The sequence below is a fragment of the Heteronotia binoei genome, chromosome 9 (assembly GCF_032191835.1).
Source record: "Heteronotia binoei isolate CCM8104 ecotype False Entrance Well chromosome 9, APGP_CSIRO_Hbin_v1, whole genome shotgun sequence".
Lineage (NCBI taxonomy): Eukaryota > Metazoa > Chordata > Lepidosauria > Squamata > Gekkonidae > Heteronotia > Heteronotia binoei.
In genome coordinates, this window is record NC_083231.1 from 11,903,402 (window position 1) to 11,917,456 (window position 14,055).

A 14,055-nucleotide genomic window follows, 5' to 3' on the forward strand; every position below is an offset into this window, starting at 1 on the left:
TGTGCTGTAAGTATCTTCCGAAAGGTTGGCGTAAGAAATTATATATTGCTTGAGAGCAGTTAAATTTAGAAGCTTTTGCCTATTTATGCTGAATACTTCCCTTTAATACCTGAGTGAATAACTTCCTTATCCTTGACCTCATTTAAACATCCTGCCCCACTCACCGGCTTAGTAGCTAAAGGGACTCCCCCCAACCCCAGGATTGTATAAAAAATGACAAGGTTTATAATGATCTTGAATAAAAGCGATTCCTGACCAGGGGGGCCTCTTGAATGGGTAGATGTAGGCCAATTGGGTGAGGTGGAAGACTAGGAACCAATTCTGGCTATTGGCTCACCCTTATCCGCATGCTGATTAACATTCTTCCTTCTCCAAAAGAATCAGCACTTCTCTTGGCAGAATACAGGATAATGTTTCCTTAATTGGGGGAAATCTTTGGGGGAGTTTTTAGTGCTGGCAAGTGACAACCCCAGAGGTGTGAGGTTTACTATAGCTTCCGCAGAACGACGTTTGAATCTTTAATCTTTTTTCCCCAATGTACGTTTGATTGAATTTTTTCCACTTAGCTGACATAACAAACATAGGAGGTTTCATTCCAAGCATTATAAACAATCACTGCAAAGCAGTAGACAAGTGGCACCTTTAAGACCAACTAAGCTTTCGTATGCTCTAAGCAGACTAGGGTTGCCAATCCCCAGGTGGGGGCAGGGGATCCCCCGGTTTGGAGGCCCTCCCCCCTCTTCAGGGTCGTCAGAAAGCGGGGGGAGGGGAGGGAAATGTCTGCTGGGAACTCTATTATTCCCTGTGGAGATTTATTCCCATAGAAAATAATGGATAATTGATCCACGGGTATCTGGGGCTCTGGAGGGGCTGTTTTTTGAGGTAGAGGCACCAAATGTTCAGTACAGCATCTAGTGCCTCTCCCCAAAATATCCCCCAAGTTTCAAAATGATTGGACCAGGGGGTCCAATTCTGTGAGCCCCCAAAGAAGGTGCCCCTATCCTTCATTATTCCCTATGGAAGGAAGGCATTGAAAAGGTGTGCCGTCCCTTTAAATGTGAGGGCCAGAACTCCCTTTGGAGTTCAATGATGCTTGTCACAGCCTTGATCTTGGCTCCACCCCTAATGTCTCCTGGCTCCACCCCCAAAGTCCCCAGATATTTCTTGAATTGGACTTGGCAACCCTATTCATCAGACAAACATGGAACGGCGAGCAGGCCTAAATGCAGAGAAAGTGGACGGTGAGTTGGTGTGTGGGGTCCTGGAAATGTTTTTAGCAGATTAAAAGAATCACAAATCGGGGTCTGTGTTTGTTAGTTAGTGCTGTTTACTGGGCTAAAACATCAGGGCGTGAAGTTAAAAAGCTTGAAGTCTTGCAAAAGCATTGCAATGTTTATCCAACCGCAGGGAAAAGAGAGAGAAGCAAACAAAACAGCTCAGCAGCTCTGCAGCAGCAGCAGCAAGGAAGTTCCCTGAAAAAAGAAGAGCGCTCCAGACCTAGATTGGGAAGATGAGAGTGGAGCATCAGAACGAAACATCAAACCGGACAAGAAAACGAGAGATCCCATCACCAGAAGGAGGTAGAAGCTCTGAAATGGAAGTTGCCGCAGGTCATGGAGGAGAAGGAGAGGAGCTTAGAAACCTTGAAGACCAAACTGGAGAGTGCAGAAGATCAACACCTGGTGGAAATGGAAGGTGCTTCAAGCTGCAGGAAGCTGAAATAAAGGTAAAAAAGCTTGAGGGCCTCCAGGCCGAGTGGAATGAACAAGCCCAGACTATCGATGAATTCAAAGCAAAGGTGAAAACTGCAGAAGCAGACCTCCTGGAACTTGATGTCCTTCGGAGGGACGGTGGCTCAGTGGTAGAACATCTGCTTGGGAAGCAGAAGGTCCCAGGTTCAATCCCCGGCATCTCCAAAAAAAGGGTCCAGGCAAAATGGTGTGAAAAACCTCAGCTTGAGACCCTGGAGAGCTGCTGCCAGTCTGAGAAGACAATACTGACTTTGATGGACCAAGGTCTGATTCAGTATAAAGGCAGCTTCATATGTTCATATGTTCAGAAGGTAAACTGGAGCTGGAGAAACTTAGGAAGGAGCTCGAGGCAGCTGAGAAAAAGATTCAGAATTTAAAGAATGAAAGGAATAATGAAAGTAGCCAGAAATCTGGTTTCTCTGAAAATGAATATTGGCTGAGCTGGCCATACATGACTAAAGAGCAGGCGTATAGCCATAAGGAGGAGTGTAGGAGAGCAGCAAAAGAGCACGAAGAGCTAATTTTCCTGAGCACAAGTATGCCACAGAACACCTAAACCATCTTAATGTGACCAAGAAATGGGAAAGCTCTTAAATACTAGTTTATTGAACTCTGTTCTCTGATCAGCTGTTACATCTATGACCGACAACAATAATCAGTTATGATAAAGCTTGTTAACAAAAAAAAAATAAACAAAACGTCAGTGCGTGAGATCAACATATGTGTCCATAAACCAACATTCAAACAAGGCTTACAAAGAAAGTTACATATTAGTATATTGATGATTCCATCTTTATCAAATTTACATTTTAGGTTTCCAGAATAGTTAATGAAAAGCTAATGATCCTTAGTCTAATATCAGTGTTTGAAATACGGGTAAGGGATAGAATAAATACATTTATGTAAACAACTATATATTATAATCTGATCAATTTGGGAGAACGTTGTTGGATTTAAGATAAACAGTAACTGGATCCCAAGAGTATTGCGTATCGTTAGTTGTCGATAATAAAGAGTCTCCTAAAAAGAATACATTTGGAGTAATTTGAGACATAATGAAAGTTTCCCAAATTCTATCGTACCATGTTTCGAGTGTAAGTTTAGCTGAATCTTTCCAGCAGGAGGCAATGGTGTGTCTGGCAGCTGCTAGTAGCTGGGAAATAAAATCTCTCTTGCATTTTAGCATCATATCTGGTCAGTGATCAAAAAGTAGAACTTCAGGAATGAAAGTCTGAATCCTTAAGATCGACCAGGGTTTTTTTTTGTAGTAGGAACTCCTTTGCGTATTAGGCCACACACCCCTGATGTAGCCAGTCCTCCTGGAGTTTACAGTAGGCCCTTTACTAAGAGCCCTGGAAGCTCTTGGAGGATGGGCTACATCAGGGGCATGTAGCCTAATATGCAAAGGAGTTCCTGCTACAAAAAAAGCCCTGAAACCAACAAAGTTTAACTCTGGGTATAAGCTTTCACATGCATGCCTAGAATTAAACTTTGTTGGTCTAAAGATGTTACTGGATTCAAACTTTGTTCTATTGCTTCAGATCAACATCCGAATCTATATCTTCTCATAGTCCAAGTATTGGTTCAAATATTGCAAGGTGACTTAATTCAACTTTGCCTCCATTTCCATCAAGTTTCAAAACTTAATTTGAATACCCATGGTTATTGGATGGGAAGGCTGGGTCTTAGCCGCCCTGAGACACTTAGGTGAGAAGGGCGGGGTATAAATCCTAATATAAATAAATAAATAAATATAAATAAATAAATTATCCAATAAGATGAAGGGCTTTGCTTTCTTGTGTTGGCTAACAACCCGTGTCCCTCCGCTATCCCGCTCATAGTTTTCCTTGGAAAGATCTAAATCAGTTTGATTTTTCATATGTAGCATGGATCCTATAGATGAATGACTGTGCAAAACAACGGTGACATCAGGGGGTGTGGTCTAATATGCAAATGAGGTCCCACTGGGCTTTTCCTACAAAAATGCCCTATGTGAAACCATGGTGATATCAGGGGGTGTGGTCTAATATGCAAATGAGGTCCCACTGGGCTTTTCCTACAAAAATGCCCTATGTGAAACCATGGTGATATCAGGGGGTGTGGTCTAATATGCAAATGAGGTCCCACTGGGCTTTTCCTACAAAAATGCCCTATGTGAAACCATGGTGATATCAGGGGGTGTGGTCTAATATGCAAATGAGGTCCCACTGGGCTTTTCCTACAAAAATGCCCTATGTGAAACCATGGTGATATCAGGGGGTGTGGTCTAATATGCAAATGAGGTCCCACTGGGCTTTTCCTACAAAAAAGGCCCTGATAATGGGAAATCTCCAGGTGCTACCTGGAGGCTGGCAATCCTAATTATGACATATATATTTTGGGGGCACATCATCTGGCTGCGGGTTTCTTTTAACTAACGGTCACAGAGAAAAGGGAACAACCTGAAAAGAAATGTATTCATTTCAACACTTGGTGAATTAGCATTGCTAAAGAGAAGAGCGATTCCTTGAATTTAGCTGTATTCATAAATCAGTCCCCTAGCTGCTGTGACATATTTTTTTAAGGGAGGGGGAATCAATTAGCGGAGCCCAACAGTTTTGCAAACATCTCGTAGTTCGCCGGAGCTGTTAACATTCTCTTCCCTGTCACAACTGTCAAGTGCAAAACAATGGTGCCGGAAGTTTCCAATGAATCAGCATCTCTAGACGATAGGTTGTTATGGGATGTTGCGGTAATTCAAGCGACGTCAAACGCATTTATAAAATGGTGCTTTCCTCAGGCCTTCAGAAGAACAGCAGACCTGGTTTTGACAGCATCCTTCAAAATATTACCAGAGGATATAAATCAAAGAATGATGCTACGGCGTTTGCAGTCCCATTCTATTTTGAGTGCAAAAGTTGGTTTGGGCAGACCAGTGATCTGATTCAGCATTCTGCAGCTTTGGAATGTACAGATCCAAACCTCTTTATACGCCAGCTGAGAGCTAAGATAGTGTAGTACAGGGGTGGCCAAACTGTGGCTCTTTCACACGTATTGTGGCTCTCAAAGACCCCACCGCCCATTGACCGGCTTGAGGAAGCCATTTGTCTCTTTAAATCACTTGTCCAAGCCAAGCTAAACCGTTAAGTTTGCCTCCCTCCCTCCCTCCAAAATCTGATGTTCATGTCTTGTGGCTCTCAAACATCTGATGTTTATTCTATGTGGCTCTTATGTTAACTGAGTTTAGCTGCCCCTGGTGTAGTAGATGAGGATTGGAGAGGCCCCGGTTCAGTTGCTCACTCTGCCACAGAAGCTTGCTAGGTGACCCTGGGCCAGTCACAAACTCTCCGCCTAAGCTACCTCACAGAGTTGTTGTGAGGAGAAAATGGAGGAGAGGGGAACAATGAAAGCTCCTTGGGGACCGAGCTGGGAAGAAAGGCGGGATAAAAATGAAGTAAATAAATTAATACGTTGTTTTTCTGAATGCAATTTAAGGTGCCATGAATAGCCCTTTATGGCCTGGGACCCAAATATCCAAAGGACTGGCTCTTCTCATATGTCCAACCGCAGTCCTTTACCAGCTGTGTTCCTCCACTTAAGTTATCCTCCATATACTTCTTAACTTGTCCTTCTAGGAAGGGTTGCCAATCTCCAGGTGGGTGACAAGAGTAAACCATAAGGTTTCTGTGATAGCCAGAACACGGTCTTTGAAAGTTCAGAATAAGCTGTCTCACAAATATCAGGTTCCGTCCTTCCACGTAATAGAGGGAATCCACAGTCCACTTGTTTCTGAGGAGACCCCACGATGTCTTTTTTTTGAAGATTCGGCTTGAGATGTACACAGCCCAACAAAGCTACGAGGTTGTACTTTATTTTCCCCCTTTCACCAAAGGCTTTGACCAGCTGTGTATAAAGTACAATATTTATACTACCAGAATACATTCTTAAAACATATTTATCAATACAGCACCTGCATGAACACAAACCTTTTTACAATTTCATCAGAGCACCTGTAAGATTCCAACTCTTCTCCTTCAGAACATTCTCAGTTTTCGAAATAGGTCTTGCAAACTGCCCTTTGGGGGAGCCTTCTTAAAAATACAGCACAGGTGGAAATACTTAACAGTGTTCTTAAAGATACAGTATCCTGTTTCTAGCCTCTGGGTTAACTACCACACTCATTCAATTCACAAAAATCAAATCCAAACTCAGAGAAAGCAAGATGGATCCCACTCATTGTTTAGACCCTGTGGTGTCATGGAGCGCAATCTAAAAATCCATCGCATTTCTTCTTGATGTAACCATTTCATAGCATCACATTTACTGTATGGTTTAGGTGAAAATTTGGCAACTACAAAATATTTGAGAGAGTCCATATCATGTCCACATGACCGGAAGTGCTCCACAAGGGAGCCTCAAGAACATTATTTCTTTATGAGATTTATGTTCCAACACGCGTGTATGAATCATGCATGTTGTGTTTCCGACATACACCTTTAAACACGGGCATAAAATTATGTACACACACATTTCAGTACCACATGTAGTCGTGTCCTTTTGAGTAATTCTGAATTGGGATCAGTATATTCCCTAATTTGCATACATGCCAAGCACTTTCCGCATCAAAAGTGTCCGCCCCCTTTTTTTCTGGTTTCATTATTTATCTGCAAATCTGTTCTAATCAACTGATCTCCAATACTCTTGGCTTTTCTAAAACCTATTCTTGGTGGATTATTACATCCCGGTATATTTTTTATCACAAACCAAAAATTTTTTACGATACTCTGAATGGAGTGTGTCAGGGATAAAAACTGAAACGCACACGTAATCGTGGCCACATCACTAGCCTCCTTCCTGTTTTCAAACAGTGCCAGTCTCGGGCATGAATTAACCCTTTCCTCCACCCTATCCAACACAGCCTTCGGATACCCTCTATTTTTGAACCCGCACACGGTCTCTCTCCTTACAAAAGTCCCTCCAGTGGGTGGAATTCCCTCTATTACATAAAAGGACGGAACTTGATATTTACAAGACGGTTTATTCTGAACTTTCAAAGACCGTGTTCTTCCGTTTTGTTCACTAGGGCGTTCTGTTCATCAGTGTATAGCTTGAAATTGTATTTTGTTAAATGCTTCATAGAATATAAAGAGGTTTATAAGAATTAAAAACCTGTGTAGAGTGACATAGAGGCTGGCAATCGCAGAAACCTTATGGTTTACTCTTGTCACCCTTTGCTGTGATTCTCTGTGCGTTGCACAGTCCCCAGGTGGGGTTAGGGGATCCCTCAGTTTGGAGGCCCTCCCCCCACCTCAGGGTCATCAGAAAGCAGGGGGGAGAGGGCAATGTCTGCTGGACACTCCATTATTCCCTATGGAGACAGATTCCTGTAGGGTTTAATGGAGAATTGATCCATGAGTATCTGGGGCTCGGGGGAGGGGGACTGTTTTTGGAGGTAGAGGCACCAACGTGTCAGCATAGCATCCAGTGCCTCTCCTCAAAACACCCTCCAAGTTTCAAAAAGATTGGACCAGAGGGTCCAATTCTATGAACCCCAAAAGAAGGTGTCCCCATCCTTCATTATTTCCAAAGGACGGAAGGCCTATAAAAGGTGTGTGGTCCCTTTAAATGTGATGGCCAGAAATCCCTTTGGAGTTCAATTGCGCTTGTCGCAACCTTGCTCCTGGTTCCACCCCCCAATGTCTCCTGGCTTCCAGATATTTCTTGAATTGGACTTGGCAACCCTATTCTAGTCATCTTCCACCAGCGGGTGTAGGCTTTTTGTTGTTGTTCATTTGGCATTCCCTCAGTGGTCCCCCTTTCTTCATCAATGTTTTAATTGCTGTTTCCGTAAGCATTTTAACTCTTTTTAAGTTGTTCGAAGGGCCCCGTGGCGCAGAATGGTAAAGCTGCAGTACTGTAGTCAGAGCCCTCTGCTCACGACCTGAGTTCGATCCCGGCGGAAGTTGGGTTCAAGTAGCCAGCTCAAGTTTGACTCAGCCTTCCATCCTTCCGAGGTCGGTAAAATGACTCCCCAGCTTGCTGGGGGAAAGCGTAGATGACTGGGGAAGGCAATGGCAAACCACCCCGTAAAAAGTATGTGGTGAAAACGCTGTGAAAGCAACGCCACCCCAGAATTGAAAACGACTGGTGCTTGCACAGTGGCACTACCTTTACCTCTTTAACAATGTGTGGGGTTTGGGGCAGGCTGATTTTCATGGTTTTTATGATGTGAATTTTATTGTGTATGTTTTCAATTGCTAGCTTCCACGGTGGCCCTTGTTAAGGGTGGAAAGGCAGGGTATAAATTTGACTGGCTCATAAAATAAAACCAGAGTGTGTGCTTTCTACATTGCAGCCCCTGCTTTGTGGGGTGGGGTCCCTGAAGAAGTGTGGGGGGGGGAGCTGGCTCAGAGTATTTAAAGGAGTTGCTTGAAGGCTACTCAGTTTGCTAGGGCATTTAACAGGCTATTTTTAGAGGAGCTGAGGTTATGTCAGACCGTACTCTATTTTGTATTTTGAATTTGTCAACTATCTTGAGGCACAGGGAAGGTGGACTCTGTGGTGTTGTGCCCTGTTGAGGCCCCTCCCCTTCCCAAACCCCGCCCTCCCCAGGCTCCACCCCCAAAATCTCCAGGTATTTCTCAACCCAGAGCTGGCAACTATACTCCACCTCAATGTTATAGTCCAGGAAAGGCATTACCGGTTGATTCTGCTAAATATATAAACTGGCCTCATTCACTATTTATAGATATATGCATGGCTTTTTGGGTAGGAAAAAAAAAAGCCCAGCGGGAACTCATTTGCATATTAGGCCACACCCCTGGTGCCACCATTGTTTCACATAGGGTTTTTTTGTAGAAAAAGCCCAGCAGGAATTCATTTACATATTAGGCCACACCCTCTGACACCAAGCCAGCTGGAACTGCGTTCCTGTGCTCTTGTGCTCTTTTAAAGTTTTATCCTTTGTTAAATATGTGAAATGTTGTTAGCCGCCCTGAGCCGCCTAGGCGGGGAGGGCGGGATATAAATGTAAATATAAATATAAATAAAATAAATAAATTGTGCTCAGAAAAAAAGCCCTGGATACATGCATCTCGTTGACTCAGGAAAGAGACTTTAAGCTATTTATGATTATGTGGAGGATGACATAACTAGATCCCTTGGATGTATTGCTTATTCTAGAGGTGTTTCTACCACTAAGTTCTTTCCCCCCTATTTCTTTTCTGTGTTTTCCCTTCAAAGCACATTGAAATGGGGTGTGAACTGGAGTCAGATTGAGAAGGAAATTACAGCATTGATCTGTCAAGTGCTTCCAGGATTACATCCCCACACAATTTAAAAAAAAATACACCACCTACATCAGCAATTATGGCTGAATTATTTTAAAACTTTTTATTACTCAAATGACACCAAAATAGAAGGGGACGAGGAATATGGTTTTATGAAACTTCTCGGACTTTAAAACGTCCTGTATTTGTGGAGTATTTCCCCATTTCTAGTGCTGCCTGAGGAACAGTAGTCAAAATAGCTAAAGGCTGCAGAAGAGGAATGTTTTTCATAAGAGGATGTTAAAAATGCACATATTTTGGCCATGGCATTAAACTGTAGGTAGGCAATGTGTCATTTTTACTTCTTGTTTAAAAAAAATTGCCTGTCACAGCAGAGCACTCCAACGCATTTGGAAGATGAAGAGAATGCTTTCGATAACTGTTTTTACCGTTGAGAATGTATGTTTTTACAGGGCTTTTATTGTATTAGAAAAAGCTCAGCAGGAACTCATTTGCATATTGGGCCACCTCCCTTGATTTCACCATTGTTTCATACAGGGCTTTTTGTAGAAAAAGCCCAGCAGGGACTCGTTTGCATGTTAAGCCACACCCCCAACACCACCATTCTTTCACATAGGACTTTTTTGCAGAACAAGCGCAGTTGAAACTCATTTGCATATTAGGCCACACTCCTTGGCACCAAGCCAGCTGGAACTGCGTTTCTGTGTGTTTCTGCTCAGAAAAAGCCCTAGATCAGGGGTGGCCGATGTTAGCTCTCCAGATGTTTTTTTGCCTACAACTCCCATCAGCCCCAGCCAGCATGACCACTGGCTGGGGCTGATGGGAGTTGTAGGCAAAAAAACATCTGGAGAGCTAACATCGGCCACCCCTGCCCTAGATCTCATCTCACCACTGACACGAGCAACAAGCCAAACAGCTTTGCCGATGGGCAGTAGCTGTGATGAGAGTCTCATTCCCTTCTGCCTTTCTGGCTGATTTTTGCACAGGTGTAGTGGGTGAAATTGGTTCTGTCCAAGAGTCACGGGAAGTTAGGTGAGGAAAGTCAGGTCAGAGAATTAAATGATGTAGATCGAACTAAGCCTGAATTCACCCCAGAAGCTAAAATGACTAAACTGAGGCTATTGTACTTTGGTCACACTATGAGAAGACAAAACTCATTATGAGACGAGCCAGTTTGGCGTAGTGGTTAAGTGTGCGGACTCTTATCTGGGAGAACCGAGCTTGATTCCCCACTCCTCCACTTGCAGCTGCTGGAATGGCCTTGGGTCAGCCATAGCTCTCGCAGAGCTGTCCTTGAAAGGGCAGCTTCTGTCAGAGCTCTCTCAGCCGCACCCACCTCACAGGGTGTTTGTTGTGGGGGATGAAGGAGATTAGGAACCACTCTGAGACTCTGAGATTCTAAGTAGAGTGTGGGACATAAATCCAATATCATCACTATCTTAATCACCACCTTCGTCACCATCACCTCCTCCTCCTCCTTCAATGGAAAAGGCAATATTGCTACAAAAGGGAGAACCCTCCCAGGAGATGGACTGGCTCAACCAGGGAATCCTGCAGCTCTCAGACATGCAAGATGTGAGCAATGGGAGGCTGTTTTGGAGGACATTAATTCATAGGGTCGCCATGGGTCAGACACAACTTGATGGCACTGAAGAGAGGCAGGAGTGGGGAACTACAGCTCCCATGGGCAGGGGTGTAGCCAAGATTTTTTAGGTTGGGTATTTTTTAAAAAGTTCAGGGGGCACTCAACTTTTTAAAAAGCCCCCACCCCAACCTAAAAAGATGGGGCTGGCAGGCCAGGTTTTCCTGCTTCTCGCAGCTGGAGGGCTGTGAGGAACATGGAGACCCTCCACTTCCTGCTCTCTCCTGCTCACTGAGCAGGACCGGGGAGAGAGGTGGGGCCAGCAGGCCTGGTCTTTCTGCTTTCAGAGCTGGACTTTCTGCTTTCAGAGCTGGTTGGAGACCCCATCGCCTCTCACTCTCCTGTCCTGCTCAGCTGAGCAGGAGAAAGGAGAGAGAGGTGAGACCAGCTCTGGGGCCTTGAGTTCGGGGTCCTCCAGAAGAAGAAATTAGATTTATACCCCACTCTTCACTACCCAAGGGAGTCTCAGAGCAGCTTATGATCTCCTTTCTCTTCCCCTCCCCACAACAGACACCTTGTGAGGTAGGTAGAAACCACTCTTGAGAAGAACAGCTCTGTGAGAACTTGTGATTGACTCGAGTCCGGCATCTAGTCCAGCATCCTGTCTCACACAGTGGCCAACCAGGGCATAGAGGCCGAGGCCTTCATCAGAACATCAGAAGAGTCCTGTTGGATCAGGCCAGTGGTCCATCTAGTCCAACATCCTGCCTCACACAGTGCCCAACCAGTTCCTCTGGATAGCTAACGACAGGGCATAGAGGCTGAGGCCCTCGCAAGAACGTAAGAGCCCTGCTAAATCACGCCATTGTCCATCTAGTCCAGCAACTTGTCTCACACAATGGCCAACCTGTTCCTCTGGATGGCCAACAATAAGGCCTAAGAGCTGAGGCCTTCCCTTGAGGTTGCCTCCTGGCTCTGGGAATCAGAGGCTTCGTGCCCCTGAATGTGGAGGTTCCCCTCAGTCACTATGGCGAGTAGCCATTGATGGACCTACCCTCCGTGAATCTATCTCATCCCCTTTTTGAGCTGTGTATTCCCATGGCCATCGCTACATCCACTGGCAGCGAATGCCACATTTGAATCAGTCTCTGTGTAAAGTCGTATTTCCTTTCCCTGTAGGGTTGCCAAGTCCAATTCAAGAAATATCTGGGGACTTTGGGGGTGGAGCCAGGATACTTTGGGGGTGGAGCCAGGAGACATTAGGGGTGGAGCCAAGATCAAGGCTGTGACAAGCATCATTGAACTCCAAAGGGAGTTCTGGCCCTCACATTTAAAGGGACGGCACACCTTTTCAATGCCTTCCTTCCATAGGAAATCATGAAGGATAGGGGCACCTTCTTTTGGGGCTCATAGAATTGGACCCCCTGGTCCAATCTTTTTGAAACTTGGGGGGTATTTTGGGGGGAGGCACTAGATGCTATACTGAAAATTTGGTGCCTCTACCCCAAAAAACAGCCCCCCCAGAGCCCAAGATACCCGTGGATCAATTCTCCATGATTTTCTATGGGAATAAATCTCCATAGGGAATAACAGAGTTCCCAGCAGACATTTAACTCCCCTCCCCCCGCTTTCTGACGACCCTGAAGCGGGGGGAGGGCCTCCAAACAGGGGGATCCCCTGCCCCCACCTGGGGATTGGCAACCCTATTTCCCTGGTAGGGGTGAATCAGGCCCATTTCTCCAGCTGGCGCGGCATATATTTGAGGCCACTGCTGCACGCTTAAAAGGGACGTAAAAATAGACGCGTGGGGACAGTGAAACTTCCTTTTCAAAACACGTCCCTCCTTTGCCGTGGCAGGAATTGATTGTCCATTAAAACTGTAACGCTGAGAACCTTTTTTCTCCTTTTGGGAGCCTCACGGGCTCGCCCTGAAAGCCCCGCGCTGGCTAAATGAACAGTAGAAGTGGGTCTATGACACGGAAAGGAGGCATCCGCTAGCGAAAACAGACTTCATGGCCTTCCAGAATGCTGAAAATAACTTTGTTAATCTCTTCCAATGTCATGAGGAACCAACCGTGTTGGGGGTGGGGGTGGGGACTCCAGGTTGAATTGTGTTTTCCGCTGAGCAGTCAACCGTTAAAATTGCGGTATTTTTAGGATTTTAGAAGAAGCGTGTGTTTATCTGTACCGTTGGAAAGCAAATCGCTCGCTCCGTTGCGGCAGTCAGCTATGGCACCGGAGAACTAATTTATTTTAAATAATTAATTTGCTTTATTAAATTGTTTGTGTTGGGTTCCCCTAGGAAACCTTAATCAGCATATTTAAAAGCCATGACCTTGTTGTTTTTAAAAGCCGGGATCTTGTTGTGGACACTGGCAAACTTTGTTTGCATTCTGTAAGCATAAACCTACCGCTTCTAGAAGTCCAGGCCGAGGCGAAGGTTGCTGGGTTCCCCCTCTACACTGGTGGGATACGGGGAGGTGGGGTTGCCAGATTCAGGTTCAGAAACTTCTGGAGACCTCAGAAGAAGAGCCCTGCTGGATCAGACCAATGGTCCATCTAGTCCAGCATCCTGTCTCATCTGAAGTTCATCTGAAGAAGAAGATGACGATGATATTGGATTTATATCCTGCCGAAAACTCTGAATCTCAGAGTGGTGACCATCTCCTTTACCTCCCCCCTCCCCCCACAATGGACACTCTGTGAGGTGGGTGGGACTGAGAGAGCCTTCCCACAACCTGCCCTTTCAAGGACAACTCTGCGAGAACTATGGCTGACCAGAGGCCATTCCAGCAGCTGCAAGTGGAGGAGTGGGGACTCAAACCCGGTTCTCCCAGATAAGAGTCTGCACACTTAACCGCTACACCAAACTGGGTCTCTGGATTGCCAACAAGAGGGCACAGAGGCCAAGGCCTTTCCTGATGTTGCCTTCTCCTGGCTCTGGTATTCAGAGGATGAGTGCCTCTGAGTGTGCAGGTTCACTTCCATCACTAGTAGCCATCAGATATCTTCTCCATGAATCTATCTAATCTCCTTTTCAAGCTGTTTAGTCTTGAAGCCGTCCTCTGGCAGTGAATTCTGCATCTGAATCACTCTCTGTTCCTGCCCACACTAGGTCCTGGAGTAGAGTAGGGCCATCTAAAACAGTGGCCAGGATTGAAGGAACAGAGTTGTCAAAGCATTACACTTGGGACGGCCCCGGTTATAGGCACAGTCGCTGAAGACATCTTGACTTCTCTTTCAGTGTCCGGGGACCTGCAAATGTGGGAGAACTGACTTTGTTTCCCCACTCTTCACTTGCAGCTGCTGGAATGGCCCTTGAGTCAGCCATAGCTCTCGCAGAGCTGTCCTAGAAAGGGCAGCTTCTGTGAGAGCTCTCTCAGCCCCACCCACCTCACAGGGTGTCTGTTGTGGGGGAGGAAGGTAAAGGAGATTGTGAGCTGCTCTGAGACTC